This window comes from Poecilia reticulata, linkage group LG21 (genome assembly GCF_000633615.1).
Source record: "Poecilia reticulata strain Guanapo linkage group LG21, Guppy_female_1.0+MT, whole genome shotgun sequence".
Classification (NCBI taxonomy): domain Eukaryota; kingdom Metazoa; phylum Chordata; class Actinopteri; order Cyprinodontiformes; family Poeciliidae; genus Poecilia; species Poecilia reticulata.
The window spans coordinates 19,678,450-19,695,183 of NC_024351.1; positions in this window are offsets into that span (position 1 = coordinate 19,678,450).

The following is a 16,734-nucleotide window of genomic DNA, read 5'->3' on the forward strand; positions in this document are numbered from 1 at the left end:
TGTGTGCCCCACCTGGCATGGCATGTAAAACTAAAATTATGTCAAAAACCCCCCAAAAAACTAGACGTTATTCATCAACGTTGTTCACCGAAATGAAATGAATTAGTTCTGTCAATCAAATAAAATTTTTAAATCAGATTTCTCCCACTCTAGTGCTGCATTTAATCATGATTAATTACCATGCTTATCCTTGTAACACTTGAAATTCAAAATTGCATGTTTTCAAAAAATGTGTCATTGTCTCAATCTCAGTTTTCCAAGTTTTCCTATTTAGGAATGTTTAAAATACGTCATTTTGTATCAAACGTAATTTAGAAATTCCAACTACATAATACGTTAGTTTTACACAAACGTCCATTGCAGTTTTTTTAAGCGAAATATGCCGTTGAGCACATCAGTGTAATGCTCCTCTTTCATCTGCGTTGTTGACCACAGTACAACACCGTGTGACGTGCTGCTTTGAACTAAGTAAACCTCCGTGGCACAGAAGCCTTTGGGGTAGAATAAATAATGCAAAATGAACTAATTCTGTCATTCAAACTTTATTTTATCAGGTTAATCTCACTATAGCATTTTGATTAATCAAAAGTAATCACTATGCTTATCATTGTAAGCTTGAATTGTAACATGACATGTTTTCAAAAAATATATTTTTTGATTGTCTCAAACTGAACATCTCAGTTTGAGTTTTCCAGGTTTTTCTATTCAGGAAGGTTTAAAAGAAGTCATTTTCTTTGTTTCAAACATAAGAAATGTTTACATATTACCGTGGTTTTATCATAAACCTCCATCGCTGTGTTTTTTTAAAAGCAAAATTTGCCGTTTGGGACGTCAGTCTGACTCTCCTCTTTCATCTTTTTACTCGCATTTGAAGTACTGTTGACCGCAGCACAAGACCGCGTAACGCGCTGCTTTGAACTAAGTAATCCTCTGCTGCAGCGAGGCTTTTAGGTCAGAATAAGTAATGCGATTAATCTGCATTATGTAAAATTAACACCTTAAACTTTTTAGATTAGTCGCACACGTTAACATTGACAACCCAAATTTCTACTTTTGTCAGTTACAAGACGGTTCAAGTTGTGGGTTTTTTGGTCATTAACAGAGGAGTACCAACAGTTTTCTCCATGTTTAATGTACAACCCAAAAGTTAAAAACAAACCATCTTATTATTTTTCTTCCACTCCACATCTGTGCACTTCTTTGTGCTGGTCTATCAAATAAAATGCACACGGATGTTTTGGTTGTATCGTGAACAAAAACGTGAACAAGGTCAATGTGTAATAATGCTTCATTGTAGGTTAGCTTGGTTAGCGGTTCTTTCATCCGTTTATGCTCAGTATCACTCAAAGCCGTCGTGCAGGATGAATATATTCAGTTACAGTAGATCCTGTAACCAGACACATTGTCTGCAGGCTTCCATGAAGGAACCTGAGTGCTGAAAAAAAAGGAAAGAAAGGAAGAAAGAGAGAAAGGACAAAAGCAGAACCAGATCTGAAACGCAAACAGTGACTTTAACCAACAAAAACAACTTTAACCGCACTTTCTTTTAAATCAGCTACAGGAGAAAGTCAATATGCCTCCCTCCAGGTCAGCAGGAAACCTGAAACACAGCAGCGCCGGGCGGATTCAGACAGGCATTAACTATCGGGTTCTTTTCGGAGCGTCAGCCATGTCTCATACCCCGTATGGCATTAGATGATGTCTCACGTTGAGCTGCCTCATTATGTGTACCTTTTTAAAGCCTTTTATCCCTCTGGTTACCAGCGCCAGGCAGACACGCGGGATACTCTCTGGGTATTTCACTAACAGGATGACAGCAACCTTACTCCTTCCCCTCAGGCCCTCTGAGATCATTTATCAAAAGTAAGCAAACATAAGCTGTGTGAACAGCATTTGCATAACCACGCTATTAAAGGTTTTACTTGGCACTTGTGTTTTTGTCAAAGCTGTAGTCGTTGTGGAAACTTGTAGCTCTGGCTTGGTTTTGGATTTGATTGGCAAATTCGTACCCCCGTTTCATTTTATTGGGAACACGCATCCAATGGCTTTGGTAACACAAAAAGCAACCAAACAAATTGCATGGCAACACCTAAGTGCATTTAGGCGTCCAAACGTGGTGAATGAATTCAAACTTAGCGTCAGAAAGAGGATTTTGTTGTGGAATGAAAGCAGTAGATCACATAACCACTCATTATAATCAAGGTATGCCGAATACCAGATGAACAGCATTAGACGACTATAAGGTGGAACCATTTCTTTATAGGTCAACTATGGGGAACTGAACTCGCCCAAATGAGACAATAAAAGATTGGAAAGACATTACCTGTTCACGAGGCTCCTCCTCTTTCATAAAACTGCGCAAATTGAAATTGCAAAAATAAATTTGCTTCATGAAAGCATCCAAATTTAGAAAAGACTCATGCTTGTGAAAACGTTTTGCGCTGGGATGAGGTGGGTTTTCAGCCATATCCAAACAATTTTTACGCAACTATAGCAACAGTCGAAGGTTACTACTGGCGAAACTGCTGAATATGACAGGAAGTAGTAGTAGGATGATTTTTTTTTCTTTCTCAGTCTATGTGCAGCTGCCTCCACCTGAGCTCTCGCAGTATTGCACAGTTAATAAAAAGTTGTGTCAATGTAATGCGTTGAATCCACAGCTCTTCCGTAAAATTGCCAACTACAATTTTCCCTAAATGCCACATATGTAGTTGCACCCAAGTAAAGGAGAGCTTGTCTCTCCAAAGTCTGAATGAAATGCCACGGCTGAATTATAAATATATCTCATGTAACTGTTTACATTAGTCTCTGCCATGATTTTTATTCACTTACTGTGTGGAGAAGCTTATTCACGTATGATTGTAATTTATTTTAATATTTAATGGAAACACAGCGATTGTGAAATTGTGTGTTTACAACATTGGCAGAAACATGGACAAAGATTCCTGCTCATTTGTAATGGAAACAAATGAGCAGCTATCTACTACTCACTACAACTCCTTGTAATAAAGTCAATATGGACCAAAATCTCTGGGAAATGTTTTATACACCTTGTTGAATCTTTGCCACAAAGACTTCGAGCATTTTAGAGGTGAAACAGGGTAAAAACGTCTTCATTCTGCTGAATGACTGCAGGTTAAGAACTTGAATTTCCTCTCAGGACCAGTTGAGGTTCATGAAGGTTAGGATGAAGATGTAGGACGGATCACCTGCATGTCCGTACCCCGAGCTACCAGAAAGCTGCGTGATTAGAATGTGAGGAGTAATCCAAACCCAAAATGTGACTCCATCAAGTTTTTTACTCATTATTGAGACTGACTCATCGGACGCTCCGGCAACCGCTCAGTAGGACTTGCGCCACCTGTCCCTCGTCTAGACAGCCCAGCTTGTTGCCAGTCAAACGAAACTGAATTTTATGAAAACCATTCGCTTGTGTGCTTTTTATGTTTTAATATGAAAACCAGACCATTCATTATGTGTGCAATGATGTCACTTTTCTTGCCTACTCAGCAAAAAGCCAGATTGTGCTCGTGTGCTGCTTCTTTTTAATAATTCAAAGTAGAATGTGATTATTTTTGCAAGATCAGCACCAGAATGTGAAGGATATTAAATGTTGGAATGAATCTTTTTCTTTCCTTTCTGAGTGTTTCTGCAACATTTTGCTGAAATGTTTTTTTTTTTATTAACCTTTTCTGCATTGCACAGCTAAATAAACCTTCAATCCAATCAATCATTCTCAAGCTGAACTGTTAATATTTTGACTCTAAGAAAAAATATATCCTTCTCTGTCTTTTCCATGAAGTGTGTAAGTTATGTTCCCTGACAGAGAGTTATACCCTCACATGGATTGATCATTGATCGATTTTCGATTGCTATGACTTACTGTTTGCAATGGAAGTACTTCTGACGATCGTTTGCTGCATATTTATTGCATTTATTGCCTCAGTTACTATATTTAAAAAAGGAAATTCTCAAGCCAAGTAAGGGTTTTTTTCTGCAGATTCTCCCTCGACATGGCATCGCTTTTAGTCACAGTCGTTTTTAAACCAAATGACTCATGAGGGAGGATCAACTTTTAGCCTTATGACAAACCGTCTTGCAAGGATTAGCTACTATGTGATTAAAGGACACTGAACAGCAAGCAGAACTTGCAAAGAGGTGCAGAGTGAGTTCAAGTTAGGCGTGTTGGACAGTTCAGGAGAGTTGAAGTAGGAGGTGTTGTTGAGGGAAGTCTTCAAAAGAAGCTGTGAAGTTGCAGAACGGGAAGCCCCTTCCACGGGCTTAGGCAAATTATAGTCTTTGCAAATGGAAAACCAAAGACGGCTTTAAGGTGAAGGGGTTGGTACAGAGCGGAGGCTCCCCGTGACCTCAGTAATAACAGTTAAGTCCGTAATCTCTCGATAGCTCAAGAAAGAGAAGGAATCACCCTGCAGCAATGCAAACCATGCAGCATCGGCCAAAACCAGCAAACCAACAAACCCTCGGACCGTTTAAGATACGCCGTGACGAAAGAGGGAGATCAAACCGGGTCGGTGGAAAACAAAACGGAGGGGGGACATTTGGAACGTCGCGGCAACCAATGCGTCGGGGTCTCGGCAAAGGAGAAGGCCGCAGTTTGAGTGACATGCCTGTGGCGTAGTCAAGGAAGGAATGGACCTCGTCGCCGCAAACGTGACTCATTTTCTGCACACTAATGCACGCCTCTGAAAATCCCCCCCTCTCCCTCTCTCTCATACACACACTTCTGAAGTCATTAGAGGAGCGTCCGCGTTATCCAAAAATGGAAAACACGGTCCCGCCAAGCTGATTTCACAGCTTGAGGGAATAAATAGCCACATTCAGCTTGGTAAGTCATCGCAGGGAATTTTAGGGAAATTTGGAACGGGAAAACTGTTCGCTTCAATCCAACGGATGATATACGTGCTGTTTTTCCGTCCTCTCCCACCTCCCCACACACATCGGTAAACATTTCAGTACAATTACCGACACCATCAACCAAAGTACATCTGAGTATATTTATTTATTTTTTTGGCACTCAAAGAATTCCTTGTGCGGTCCGGTCCTGTGCCTGCTTGTTCCTTCATGCTCCGCATGCAGGAAATCCAGCTAGAGTAAAAAAAGAAAAAAGAAAAAAAAGCTTGGAGGTGATCGGATTAAAGATTCACTGACATTTAGATTTACAGCTTGCTGGATCCGCCGAACTGCTTCACGGCTGTAAATCCAGACTTTCATTTCAGCTGTGAGATGTTAGGAACAGCAGGAATGTAACTCAAAGACGACTGCTAGAGTGGAATTTTTGCTGGGAATTTCCCACACTCTGTGTGTGTGTGTGTGTGTGTGTGTGTGTGTGTGTGTGTGTGTGTTATGCATTTGCGCACAGTGTGTCTCCGGCCCCTGTTGAGTGCATGACTCTGAGTCGGCATAAACAAAAGTGAATGTGTCGGGTGCGCATGTTTCTACGAGGAGGACAACAAATGTGTGTGTGTGTGTGTGTGTGTGTGTGTGTGTGTGTGTGTGTCAGGTGAGACGTGCCAAAAAGCTGTTGTTTGTATCCGATGCTCAGTGCAGACCAGGTATGTGCTGTACTCTTCATCAGAAGAAGGAAGGTTATTCCCCTCGTCTCGTAACCGCAGCCATCATTGGTTTGAAGGATTTGTTGTTGTTTTTTTTAAAAGGCCTTTCAATCAACTTGTTCAACTCAATCCAATCCAACTTGCTCTCCATGTGGATTTGCAAGAAATACCCCTTGAACTTTTTGCACGTTTGTTTTATTGGGATTCGGAAAGTACTGCGTGAATGTGAGGTGGCAGAAACTTGGGTACATTTTTTTTTTAAAAGGTTTTTCAGACGTCCTGCTAGATTCAACATTCAACTTTAGACCTGGAGTCTTTAGGAGCGATGAGGAAGTAGAGCTTCTTCTTCATGTCGTGTAAAACTAACAATCTGAGGTGGACATGTAACCCACCGTTGTTGACGTGTTGTTCGGTTGGGCTAACATATCCGCGTTTTCACAAAAGAGGCATTTTTACTGTCCATATGAATATGAGGGCAAAGTTTTCACTCTGGAACTCATGGAAAAAAACTGAAACAGTTATCTGTGTTTCCATATTGATGTGGGGCACAAAAAATTTTTAAAAAGTTCCCACTCCAAAATAAACCCCGCTACAGTGTAGAAGGGGCCTTGCTGACATATAAAGTAAAGTACCTGTATTTCATTTAATTTAGGGGCGCCAGAGTAAATGAAACTGAAAGGAAATAATCCCTACTGCGCCAATTTTTACTTTTATTGTTTTCTAACCTAACCCTGCTTTTAACTTCTCATATTTAGTCACATTCAGTTCAAATCAAAAACACTCTATTGATCCCGAAGGGAAAGTAAATATTGTATCTCAATATTAAAGATTCTTCAAAGAGTTGTCATATTTCAGACCGGCCTGTGGTGTTGGTTTTTACAATGCTGTTTTTTTTCTGCAATAAAATAGTACAAAAATCTTTGTCTTTCTATTGGTCTAACACATAAAACCCCATCAAAATACACTGAAATGTGTGGTTGTGGAGGAAAAAAGTGAAAAAATTTGAACAGGTCCTGATTTTTTACTGTTTTTTTTTTTAAAGGCACCGAATAGGAGAAGTGATTTAAAGAAATGAAAATGCAAAGCCCCCAATGCGAAGGATTGCTTCTGCAGATGCTGACCTTCAGTAGCCTGGCTAATTTGAGGCCGCCTCTCTACCTCGTTGTGAAATCCCCCAAACTTTCCCCACGCCAAGTCTCTCCTCCTCCCAGCCGCCCGAACGGAGAGATAATGGTCTTTTCAGGCCTCCTGTCGTCTGCCCCCGGCTCCTGCTGCGGATCCACCGCAGCTGGGCCGACGGGCCGCCTGGCGAGCGCCAGCGCACCGTGGGCCGCGTTTCCCGACCTAAGCGCTTTTCCAGGACCGGAGCGCAGTTCGCGAGCGCTCTCGAGAGGGCCAGACGGCGAAGGCCTACGAGCTTTGTGGTCCAGATGTGCGGCGGTAGCAGCCAGCCAGGCGCACATCTGCAATCATTTGAACTTATTGGGGAAATTCCTCGTTCGGTGTGCCTCTCCTTGTGTTTTTTCCTCATCTTGGGGGAGTGAACGCTTTACCACCTCCCTTCTGTTCTCCCCTCTAATGGCTGCCTCTCTCTCGCTCTCTCTCTGTGTGTGTCTCACGACAAGACAAAAAACAGGCCGGGCCTGACTTTGTGTGGAGGACATTTCAAAAGATGAAAGAGCTGAATCTTTCATCTTTTCTATAAATGCGTCGTTCTGCATGCGAGACGCAGACATAACAAGTGGGTTTCTGCGAGGCCGGTGTTTGTTATCACTGTCTTTGAGTCCGTTTCGCCACACATGTCATTAGTGTGACAAAGAAGAAGAAGTAGGAGAAAAACACGCGTGGATTTTTTAGCCTCAAGTGATTCATGAAAGGCTAGCCGGAGACGGGTCACCGCTTGCCCCCCAAAATAAAACCCCTGTTTCTTTTTTCTGTTTTTTTTGCAGTGCCGGTGGCTGCGGTATATTTAACAAAAGGCGCTAAAAATACCCATTGTTCTGCTGCTGCGTGGGCTGGCCGCAGCACAACAAAAGCAGGGAGTTTCACCGCCACCAGGATGTCAAGCAAATTTCCTTGTTATTTGCATTTCAAGATTTAGGACTTGATGTTCTGGTGGACGTTGTTCTGAGCGTAGATGCACCTCGGTGCCTGGATTTCACAGGTACACGTGGTTCTTCGCTTTGTCCGGTTTTGTACGGGGATAGAATGACATTGTGTATCACACACACACCGCCTGGCCTAACCAAAGCTTTCTGGGAAACCGTGTCCTGTTGTGTTTATGCCGGTGGTTTCTTCCTGGTTCTTTAGATGTGGCCTGTTGGAGGCAACGTCCCTGAAGACTCTCACGCTCTTTTTTTTTTTTTTTTTTTTTTTTGAACGAAAAATAAAAACAAGACAAATAAATCCAACTGAAGAAGTGTGAAATGAATAAGCTTGGCTTTTCTCGTTTTTTTTTTTTTTTTTTTTTTTACTTGAACTTTACCTTTTGTAACTCTTGTCTGGATGTTTTGGAAATTTACAAAACAAACTACATTTAATTTCAGTTTAATTACATTAATCATAGATTGAGCCTAGTTTGATGAAAATTCAGGTTATTGTGCCCATATCATGCGCAAACACCCTCATAAGGCCCTTACCACTAATTTTACTTACTTTACTTTTGGCTATTTGTAATTTATTTAACCTCAAAACCATCCTAGACGAAAAGGAAGAGATAAAGTGAGACCATGTCTAAAATTTTGCTGAGATTTCAGAAGGTTGAGTAGGTAAAAAAAAACAAACAGAAAAACATTTTCAATCCCATTTTGAGCCAGATGGTAAAAACATTCCTCCTTACCATATATAGAAAATGAGGCTGCAGGAAGGTGAAACGTTTCCTTTGCTGGCACAATGAGATAATATGGATGGGTCTTCGTTTTGTTGGAAATATGCCAAAACGTTGCATTGCGTCGTCTTTGATTCCACTCCGAGTTCAGATTTAGCTCTAAAATCACAAATGTTAAAAAGATGAACTTCATCTACGAGCTTCATCGAACGAACATTAAGAAGGCAAGGGACACAGGGCGATTCAACACGGAGCGTGTGACACATTAGCATGTCAAAATAATGATGAATAAAAAGTTTCTAAATGCTAAGACACTACAGACAATGAATGTATGTGCTAGCTGTCCACAAAGCGTTCATCTCATCTTACATATCCAATTTTTACTACAAATGGTGCGACTCACCCCAATGTGGGTCACCCAGGTGTTCGGCCACCCTGTCAGCTGCTGAGTGTCAAGAAGTGTGATTTGTATCGCTGATCTGCACACAGTAACCTTGTTTTCAAATTTATTGGCATTTATTGATACTTTTATTGACCAAACAGCAGAGAAAATAATAAAACTAACAATCCCGACGACGGTTAAGGACATTTTTGGGGGAATTTTAAACATTATTGATTGGAATTTATTGTGACACGGATAAATCAAAAGAAATACATGTAAAAAGTAATTGTATTTATATAGCACATGTTCAGCAGCAAGGCAATACAAAGTGCTTTAACAAAGAAAGAAATGTATCTTGATTAATGATAAACAATACAATAAATGCCCCAAACCAATTTAGAGCCAAATGTGGTTATGAAATCATGAATCATTTAAAATGCAGGCCAAGATTTTCCAATTTTAATTTGGAAGATATTTGGGGAAAAAAAACAAAAATCCCTTTCAGTTCATATTTTTGCACTATGTTGTGTTGGTCACACATAAAATCCCTATAAAATACCTTCATGTTTGTGGTTGTGCCTTAGAAACAGAAAAAAAAAACCTTTTTGTTTAGGCTCCTTATTGTAGTAATATTAATAACCTCAGTCAGATTTAGTCGTGATTGTAGCAGAGGGGGGCAGTTTCCTCTCTCTCTTTTTTTTTTCCTTTTTCTTTCAACCCCCTGGTTACATCCAGCTGAGTTTCAGATATGAGAGGAGTGACAGACACATGGGAGGGAGGGGTGGCTGTTACTCTTTACCCAGGAAAGTACCTAAAGTGTACTTTTAGGCCCAGTGTCCTTTGCAGCGCCACACTCCGCCCATGCACACGCATTATTCTGCAGAGGATGTTTCACTACTGTTTTTTGCCCTGACCAGCGGTTACATAAGCCACTCTGAAAAAAAAAAAAAACACAGAGCGGGCCTCCACCCTGCAGAACAAAATAAATAAATAAAAAAACATCCAGTGACTGGTCAGATTCTTCTCAGACAATTAATCCGACTTGTTGCTACTGTCTCCATGTTTTCTAGTTAAATGGCGTCCGGATTGTTTCAAATGTTTTTTTTTTGGTTTTTGTTGCTGTGTAATGATGACTTCTTAATGCGGGAGATTAAGACGGGAGTTCACACCCTGGATTTAAACTAAGCTCCTTCACCCAGTTGAGAGACACCAAAAAAACAAACACAAAGACGTCCATCTGATCTGTCCTTTGTGGTAGCTGCGGTTATTTTTAGAGCTTTTGCAGGCCGCCGTCGCAGTCCGTTTGCAGGACCTTCGTTCCTCTTTCCGCTGCATCAGCGTGGCTTCTCTTTCAGTCAAGCTTTTTTTTTTTTATGATTACTTTAGTGGTACGTTTGCATCCCTTTTTGATAATTCATTTGCATATTCCATTCATGCTGTTCACACATACAGTTTTTTTTTCTGTTTAGATTTGTATTATTCTTCATTTCCAAGAGAGCAGTTCTGACGTTTTGTGAAAAAACAGAGGCTTTGTTCCAAGTAAGGATGAGTGTCAAGATAAGTTCAAAAATATGACGTGACTTTTTTCTTTTTTGAATCGCACAACATTTTTATCGCCTGTACCTGACATAACCTAAAGATTCAAGTAAGGCTGCACAGAGAAGCAGTGGTTGGCTATGTTTGAATATGTGTTTATTTTACAAATTACAGCAAAAATCTGTCGTTTTGTGAATTTTTTAATTTTTTTAAAAAAGAATCCATATTAATTTTACTTCTGTTTTAAAAAAATTCCCAACTTCATGAAAATAAAGGACATATAATGTATTATTTCCAGTTATATAACAAAAAATAGCTCATTGGTGTGTTTTCCCCACTTTAGTTATATAAGACACATGTTTTTAACAATTGCTTTGTTTTTATTGATTGGCTTTTGGGCAGTATTTTTTATTTTAGTGAAACTTTTGATAACGTGGTAAAAAAGAAAACCTGAAACATTTTAAGTATATATGTGTAATATTTTATTTTTTTATTTAAAGTACCTATTCTGTCCTGCTGAAATGATGATTTCATGACACAGAAAAGCTTTTCTTTTTCCTAAGTTCTGCTCATCAGAGTGACTCCAGGATAAGAAGCTGATATTAGCGGGTGAATTATTCAGGCTGTCTGTTTCACCAGACGTGCCACGGCTTGCCAACTGTCACTGGAACCTTCCCAGTTTTCACGCTGACTGTTTCTACTGCGTTTTTCATTACTGGCAATATCTCCAAACTGTTAAATTTATTGCTTTATCGAAGCGTTGGAAAACCGTAGCGTCCTGCTTTCAGCTAGCTGCCCTTCGGCGCACCACAAATTTCCAGAAAGAGGAAGCCGTTGCACTTTTTTCTGGCATCCCGTGCAAAACCAACAGTTAAGTGGAAATGTAAACTGCAACTTTTTCAAACTTCCTTATACTTTGATCCATGCCAGTTTCCGTAAGGTGACTTCATACCGTTTGACAGAAATGTTGTCATCTGTACCTGCCCACCAGGGCCAGAGTGATAAAAAAACTGTGGCCAAAACATGGTGCAAAACAAAAACACAGGCTGCATATAAAGGAAACTGGAAGCAACGGGTGGAGGAGGGGCGGCACTGCATTGCGCCATGCAACAGGAGAAAACAATGGTACTTTTTGCTTACCTTGTTAATCGAAACTGCAAGAATGCTATGGAGAACTTTTTTTTTGTCATATTTCACATCTAATTATTCTAACCATCAAATGATTAATCAGATCAAAAAAGTGGCACATTCTACAGATATTTTACCTAACCGCTTCAGACTCTTTTATATACGAAATACATTCAAATATATCAAAACAAATAATGAAATTCCTTTTCTTAAATTAAGAAAGTAAACATTTTATGCAACAACGTAGCATTCTTCGTATGAATTTGAACCGGGTGAAGCAACAACTACACCACTGGAGGAGTTTTGGGTCAAACATATTTACAGACAAAGATGTTTTTATCTTAAGCAAATGCTTTTTTTCTTAGTCTGTATGCTCCTGTTAACGATTAATCAATTTCTAAATTAGTTGGCGATCATTTCTTTAATCAATTCACCACGATTAATCCGATTAATTGTTTCAGCCCCACAAGATTTATGACATTTAACTTTCTTTTGGGATAAGTTAAGTTTTATTTTTTTTACTGAAATGAATTGGAAAGAGGTTCAAAATGGGACTTTAGGCAAACTGCAAGCTTGCATTAATCAAGACAAGGACACAGGAAGTTTAGTTACTGTGCAAAGTTCTTTTGCACCACCCAGAGAGAGAAGGCAACGTCGAGCCGGACCAGCAGCAACCAGAAGGAAGGTGGCAATGAAAAGACATGAGCTACAAAGAAAGGCTGCATGAAGGTCAGGCCTTTTCATGGGCAAATGGATTCAAAGATAATTGCAAAAACTTTTTAATAAGAAAAAGGGTGAACACGTCATTAAGAAAAGACTTATTTGTGCTTTCAAAGCTGCCCCCTTGATCTTTTTACGTTTGGTAGCTTGACAAATGAAAATGAAAGGCTGAGTTCAAAGTAGAAAGCAACCCTGCACAAATTAGCACCAGGAAGCTAATGTCCAACAACTCGTCTTCCACCCTCACTTATTTACTTTTTTTCTAAAGCTCTCGTTTTTGAACCAGCATCAGTAGAAATGTGCACATCTGGTTCAGCCGGAGGTTCATAGGTCATGTTGTCTCAGCGTTGCAGTCGCCGTGTGGCAGCCACCTGTAGCGTCAAGCTAACATCTGAGATAGGAGGCGGTGAGTGCCAGGGACTTTCCACCGCACACACTGCGAGGATGTGCATGTGTGTGTGTGCGCGTGTGTGTGGTGCGCGTACATGCACATGCGAGCACACAGCTTCTTTTTTTTCTTCTGGCTCTGTGATGCATGTGTGTTTACATGTGAGCATACAGTAAGCGCAAAACGAACTGAAACGGGGAAGCAGAGGCCACTGTGTGATCGTGTGCACCGGAAGCTTTACATGCATGTAAAAAAACAAAAAAAAACAGCGACTATTGAAGGACAACAGTTTAATATCATGCACAGAGAAATTAGAGGCCCAATGCAAACCTAAAATAAAAGAATCTTGTGGCATATTTGGAGATTTTCCTACTTAATCTTGCCCTCCATTAGATACTTTATGAGGGTTTTTTGCAGTGTTTTGCAAAATTATTCCCACTTCTTCCCTTATGACCACAAACCAAAATAGATTTTATTGATGGCTCATGTGTTGGACTAAAATATAGCAGAGTACAATTGAGAAGTTTTATCAAATAGAAGTAGAAAATTATTGATTTGTGTTGATCTATAAATAGCATCTCAGTCGCAGCTTGTCGACTTCTCAGAACTGATAAAGAGTTTCTGAAAGGAGTTGGAGATCTAAGGGAGTTTCTCGGCCATAAATCCCAGATTTCCTCGTTATGACCCTTTTGCTCACTTCCTTATCACTTCTGCCTTGTGACATTTAACCTAACCCTAACCCTTTTTTTTAGGGTTAGGGTGACAAGGTGTTTCTCACCTTGTCACGGTGAGAAACACGCCGATCGGACTCTGGAGTGTTGGAAGAAGTTTGTGGGATGTTTTTGCCACGCTCTTTTATTCCTGATCCAGTTGCTTTAACGGTAAACAAACCATCCCTGTACTTTATGCAGAATTTCACTTCTCTGGTGGTTTTCTTGGTGAGAATCAAGTTGAGAAATCATCATGTCTGCAGGTGTGCACACGCGAACCGCTGGAACCCTCAACTTTGAGGATGTTTGATGCAATTTTGTTGCAAAGCGGCCAAGGTTCCCTCTCTGCGACAACCGTTGCTAATGAGCTCAAGCACATTCATAGAAACACAAAAAATGCATTTACCAGAGGCGCATTTGCACTCGTGCAATGAAATTTGGTTCATCTGAAATCCAGAAACTGATGCTGCAATGCCAAGACCTGCACTGGACACAACCGGTGGAACCTCATTTCAGTTCCACACCCTGATGTCGGAGAGAGTGAGGAGCCTCTCGCTGCAGAGACTCTGTGTGTTTTTAAGCCCACAAAGGAAGCGCAGACTAAAAGGGGGTGAGACTGAGCCCAGGCAGCGCTTGTGCTGGAAATCCCCTTCCCTCAGCCTCAGCGAGTCTGCGTCGTCTCAGGCACTCTCAGCCTAGCCGAGGCCCACATCAAAGGGGCTGCTGCTGTTCTCATCAACCCACCCCGCTCCAACCCACCACCTATCTTCTTCTATCTGCTTCTTTAACCCCCTCTGACTTCTTTTTCCATTAATACACGCTCCGTCTCTCACACTCTGGCAGCTGTTTCTTAAAGAGCCGCTGACCCTCGGTGACCTTTGGCGTCCCTCCCACACACCCGAACCAGGTGGGTGCAGAACGGTCCCTGCAGGGCAGAATGTCTAAAAGTGAGGTCTGAGTTACTCCACACTGCAAAAACATTCAATATTACCAAGTATTTATGGCCTAGCCTCTAGTGCAAATATCTTGGTACACTCGAAATAAGACAAAACTACCTGATAAGTCCATTTTCAGCAGGATGTATTAACTTGTTTTAAGTCAATAATCCTTAATATTGATAAAGATGCACTAGTTCCACTGGCAGATTATTCCAATTATAAGACATTTTTGCCAAGTTACTCTATTTAGACATTAGCAATCATCAGGCAACTTCCTAAGACAACTGGTTGCACTCAGAGAAAAGTTTAGCTTCCTGCACCTTTTGAATCATGTATAATATTCTTTCTGCATCACTACAGTATACCAACTAGTTTGTGTTTGTCTTTCTCATTAAATTCCAATGAAATATATTTGTGTTTGTGGTTGTGACAAGTTATGCAAAAGCTCAAGGGGTGTGGATACTTTTGCAAGCCACTGTATAAATGACAATCTGCCAGTAGAACTAGCACTTTTTCATCAAAGTTAAGGTATATTGACTTAAAACAAGCTCATTTATCTTACTGAAAAGTCACTTGTAAGTTAAATTTGCCTTATTTCAAGGGCACTGGGACATTTGCACTAGAAACTAGACCAAAAATACTTCAGTAAGGTTTTGTGCTTTTGCAGCTTAGAGTGAGTAAATTTATCGAAACCCCCCTCTGTTATCATTCACAGATCAGATGAAGCAGCACATATGGTAGTCAGGTGGGCTGGAGAACATTTTTAGAGCTTGTGGTTAGACCTCTGTAAAACCTCTGACTAAATCTGAAGTGAAAACGTTGCTTTACTTAACACCCCTTAATCCCAGCCCCCACGATTCAAAACCAACAAAAATGTCAGGTATGCACCAAGCAGCGGAGAACTCGAGTGCGACACGTGGACACTCTGAAGGCGGACCGGAGTGTGGGGGATGATAAAAACGACCCCTTCTAATGCATGCAGATGCAGATGCAGATGCAGATGCAGATGCAGATGCATCTGCATGCACATGTAGCCGTGTGATCGTGGATGTGCGTGCCTGCATTCATAGCTCCGTGACGGACCGGAGGACTCACAAGGAATGGCATTGTGAATCCTCAGACTCCGGATTTTCCCTCGTAATCAGGGATTGTCCGATGACTGCCGTGTGTCTCACACTTCCTGGATGGTGCACCAGTTGGTCAGTCAGTTTCCTTTCTGGTGTTCCACTTTGTGGGGCAAGATATACAGACCACCAAGGGGTTTCTCCCGCTCCAGGGGAACCTTTTTTGTCTTTGTACTTGAAGTGGAAGGAAATAGCTCAGAGGTTTCCAGGCCTGTCTAAATCAGAGGTGTCCAAAGTGCGGCCGTTTGACTTTGGGTGTTTTCCGTAGACTCAGTTCGGTTGGAGACCAAAATTGCAACATTTGTTACATTTTCAGCTGCTGAGGTTCTCTTTCACTCTACATTGTGTCAAACAATTCAAACCCCCCCTCATCTGTGCTGGTGCTGCACCAAGAACCACTGAGACAAAACAACATGAAAACCTCTGAAGAAGACACTGAAAGCTACTTCCTTCTTCACAAAATGTAAACAAAAATGAAGTGGCGTCAGATTTTACATTTTAGAGGTTGTATTCTCTTTTGTCGCTGGTGAAAGATCATAAGCCATTTCTTCCGTTAGCGCTAGAATCTCGAGTTTGTTTTGGTTGTAGTTACCCAGAATGCCCTGCACTATAGTATGCTTGGTGCTTTTAATTAGAGCAAATTTCTAATGAATGAAAATCTTCTACAATGGAAAATATTAAGAACAACACAAAGTACTTTCCTTTTAATAACCATGCTTTTTGCTTTATCTTTAATTTCTCTGTAAATAGGACAATATTTATCAGCTGACTTAGAAACAGATGTTAGAGAACCCAAATCTGTTTTTTAATGCAAACATTTTTTAGGGAGAGTGACCCAAATCCTGTTCTTATTGCTGAGAAGAGGCAGAATATTTTTCTTTTTCATCTGAGCCTAAAATAATTTGCAAACTGAATGTATTTTTAAAATAATGTCAAAAACTTAAGTTTTGGATCTAGAATGACTTAAGCTTCCCTTTCCTGCAGAAAAAAATAATTTCTTTACGTGTTTAATTGTATGCTTAGTTTACTGATGAGCAGTGAAAAAAACTGCTACAATTTTTAGTAGTATATTTTACTATATATGTGTATTTACACACAGGACACCTTGCTTGAAGTAGAGCACGCGGGACCACAGTGAGTTTTCCTATCTAAGGCGATACTGCCCTCTCGTGGGCTGGTTGCGGTACTTGCCTCTTTTACAACTTGTGAAATCTTGCTTTGCTGAGTCTGAGGGACTTAAAGATCTGACAGCATGAAACCAGGGGTGAAAGTAGTTTAAAATTTTTGGGGGTACTATGGCAAAAAAATAAAATAAATAAATAAATAAATGAATAAATAAATAAAAATTATATATATATATATATATACTATTGTGCACAGAAAGGTAGCGCGCATATTACTTACGCAC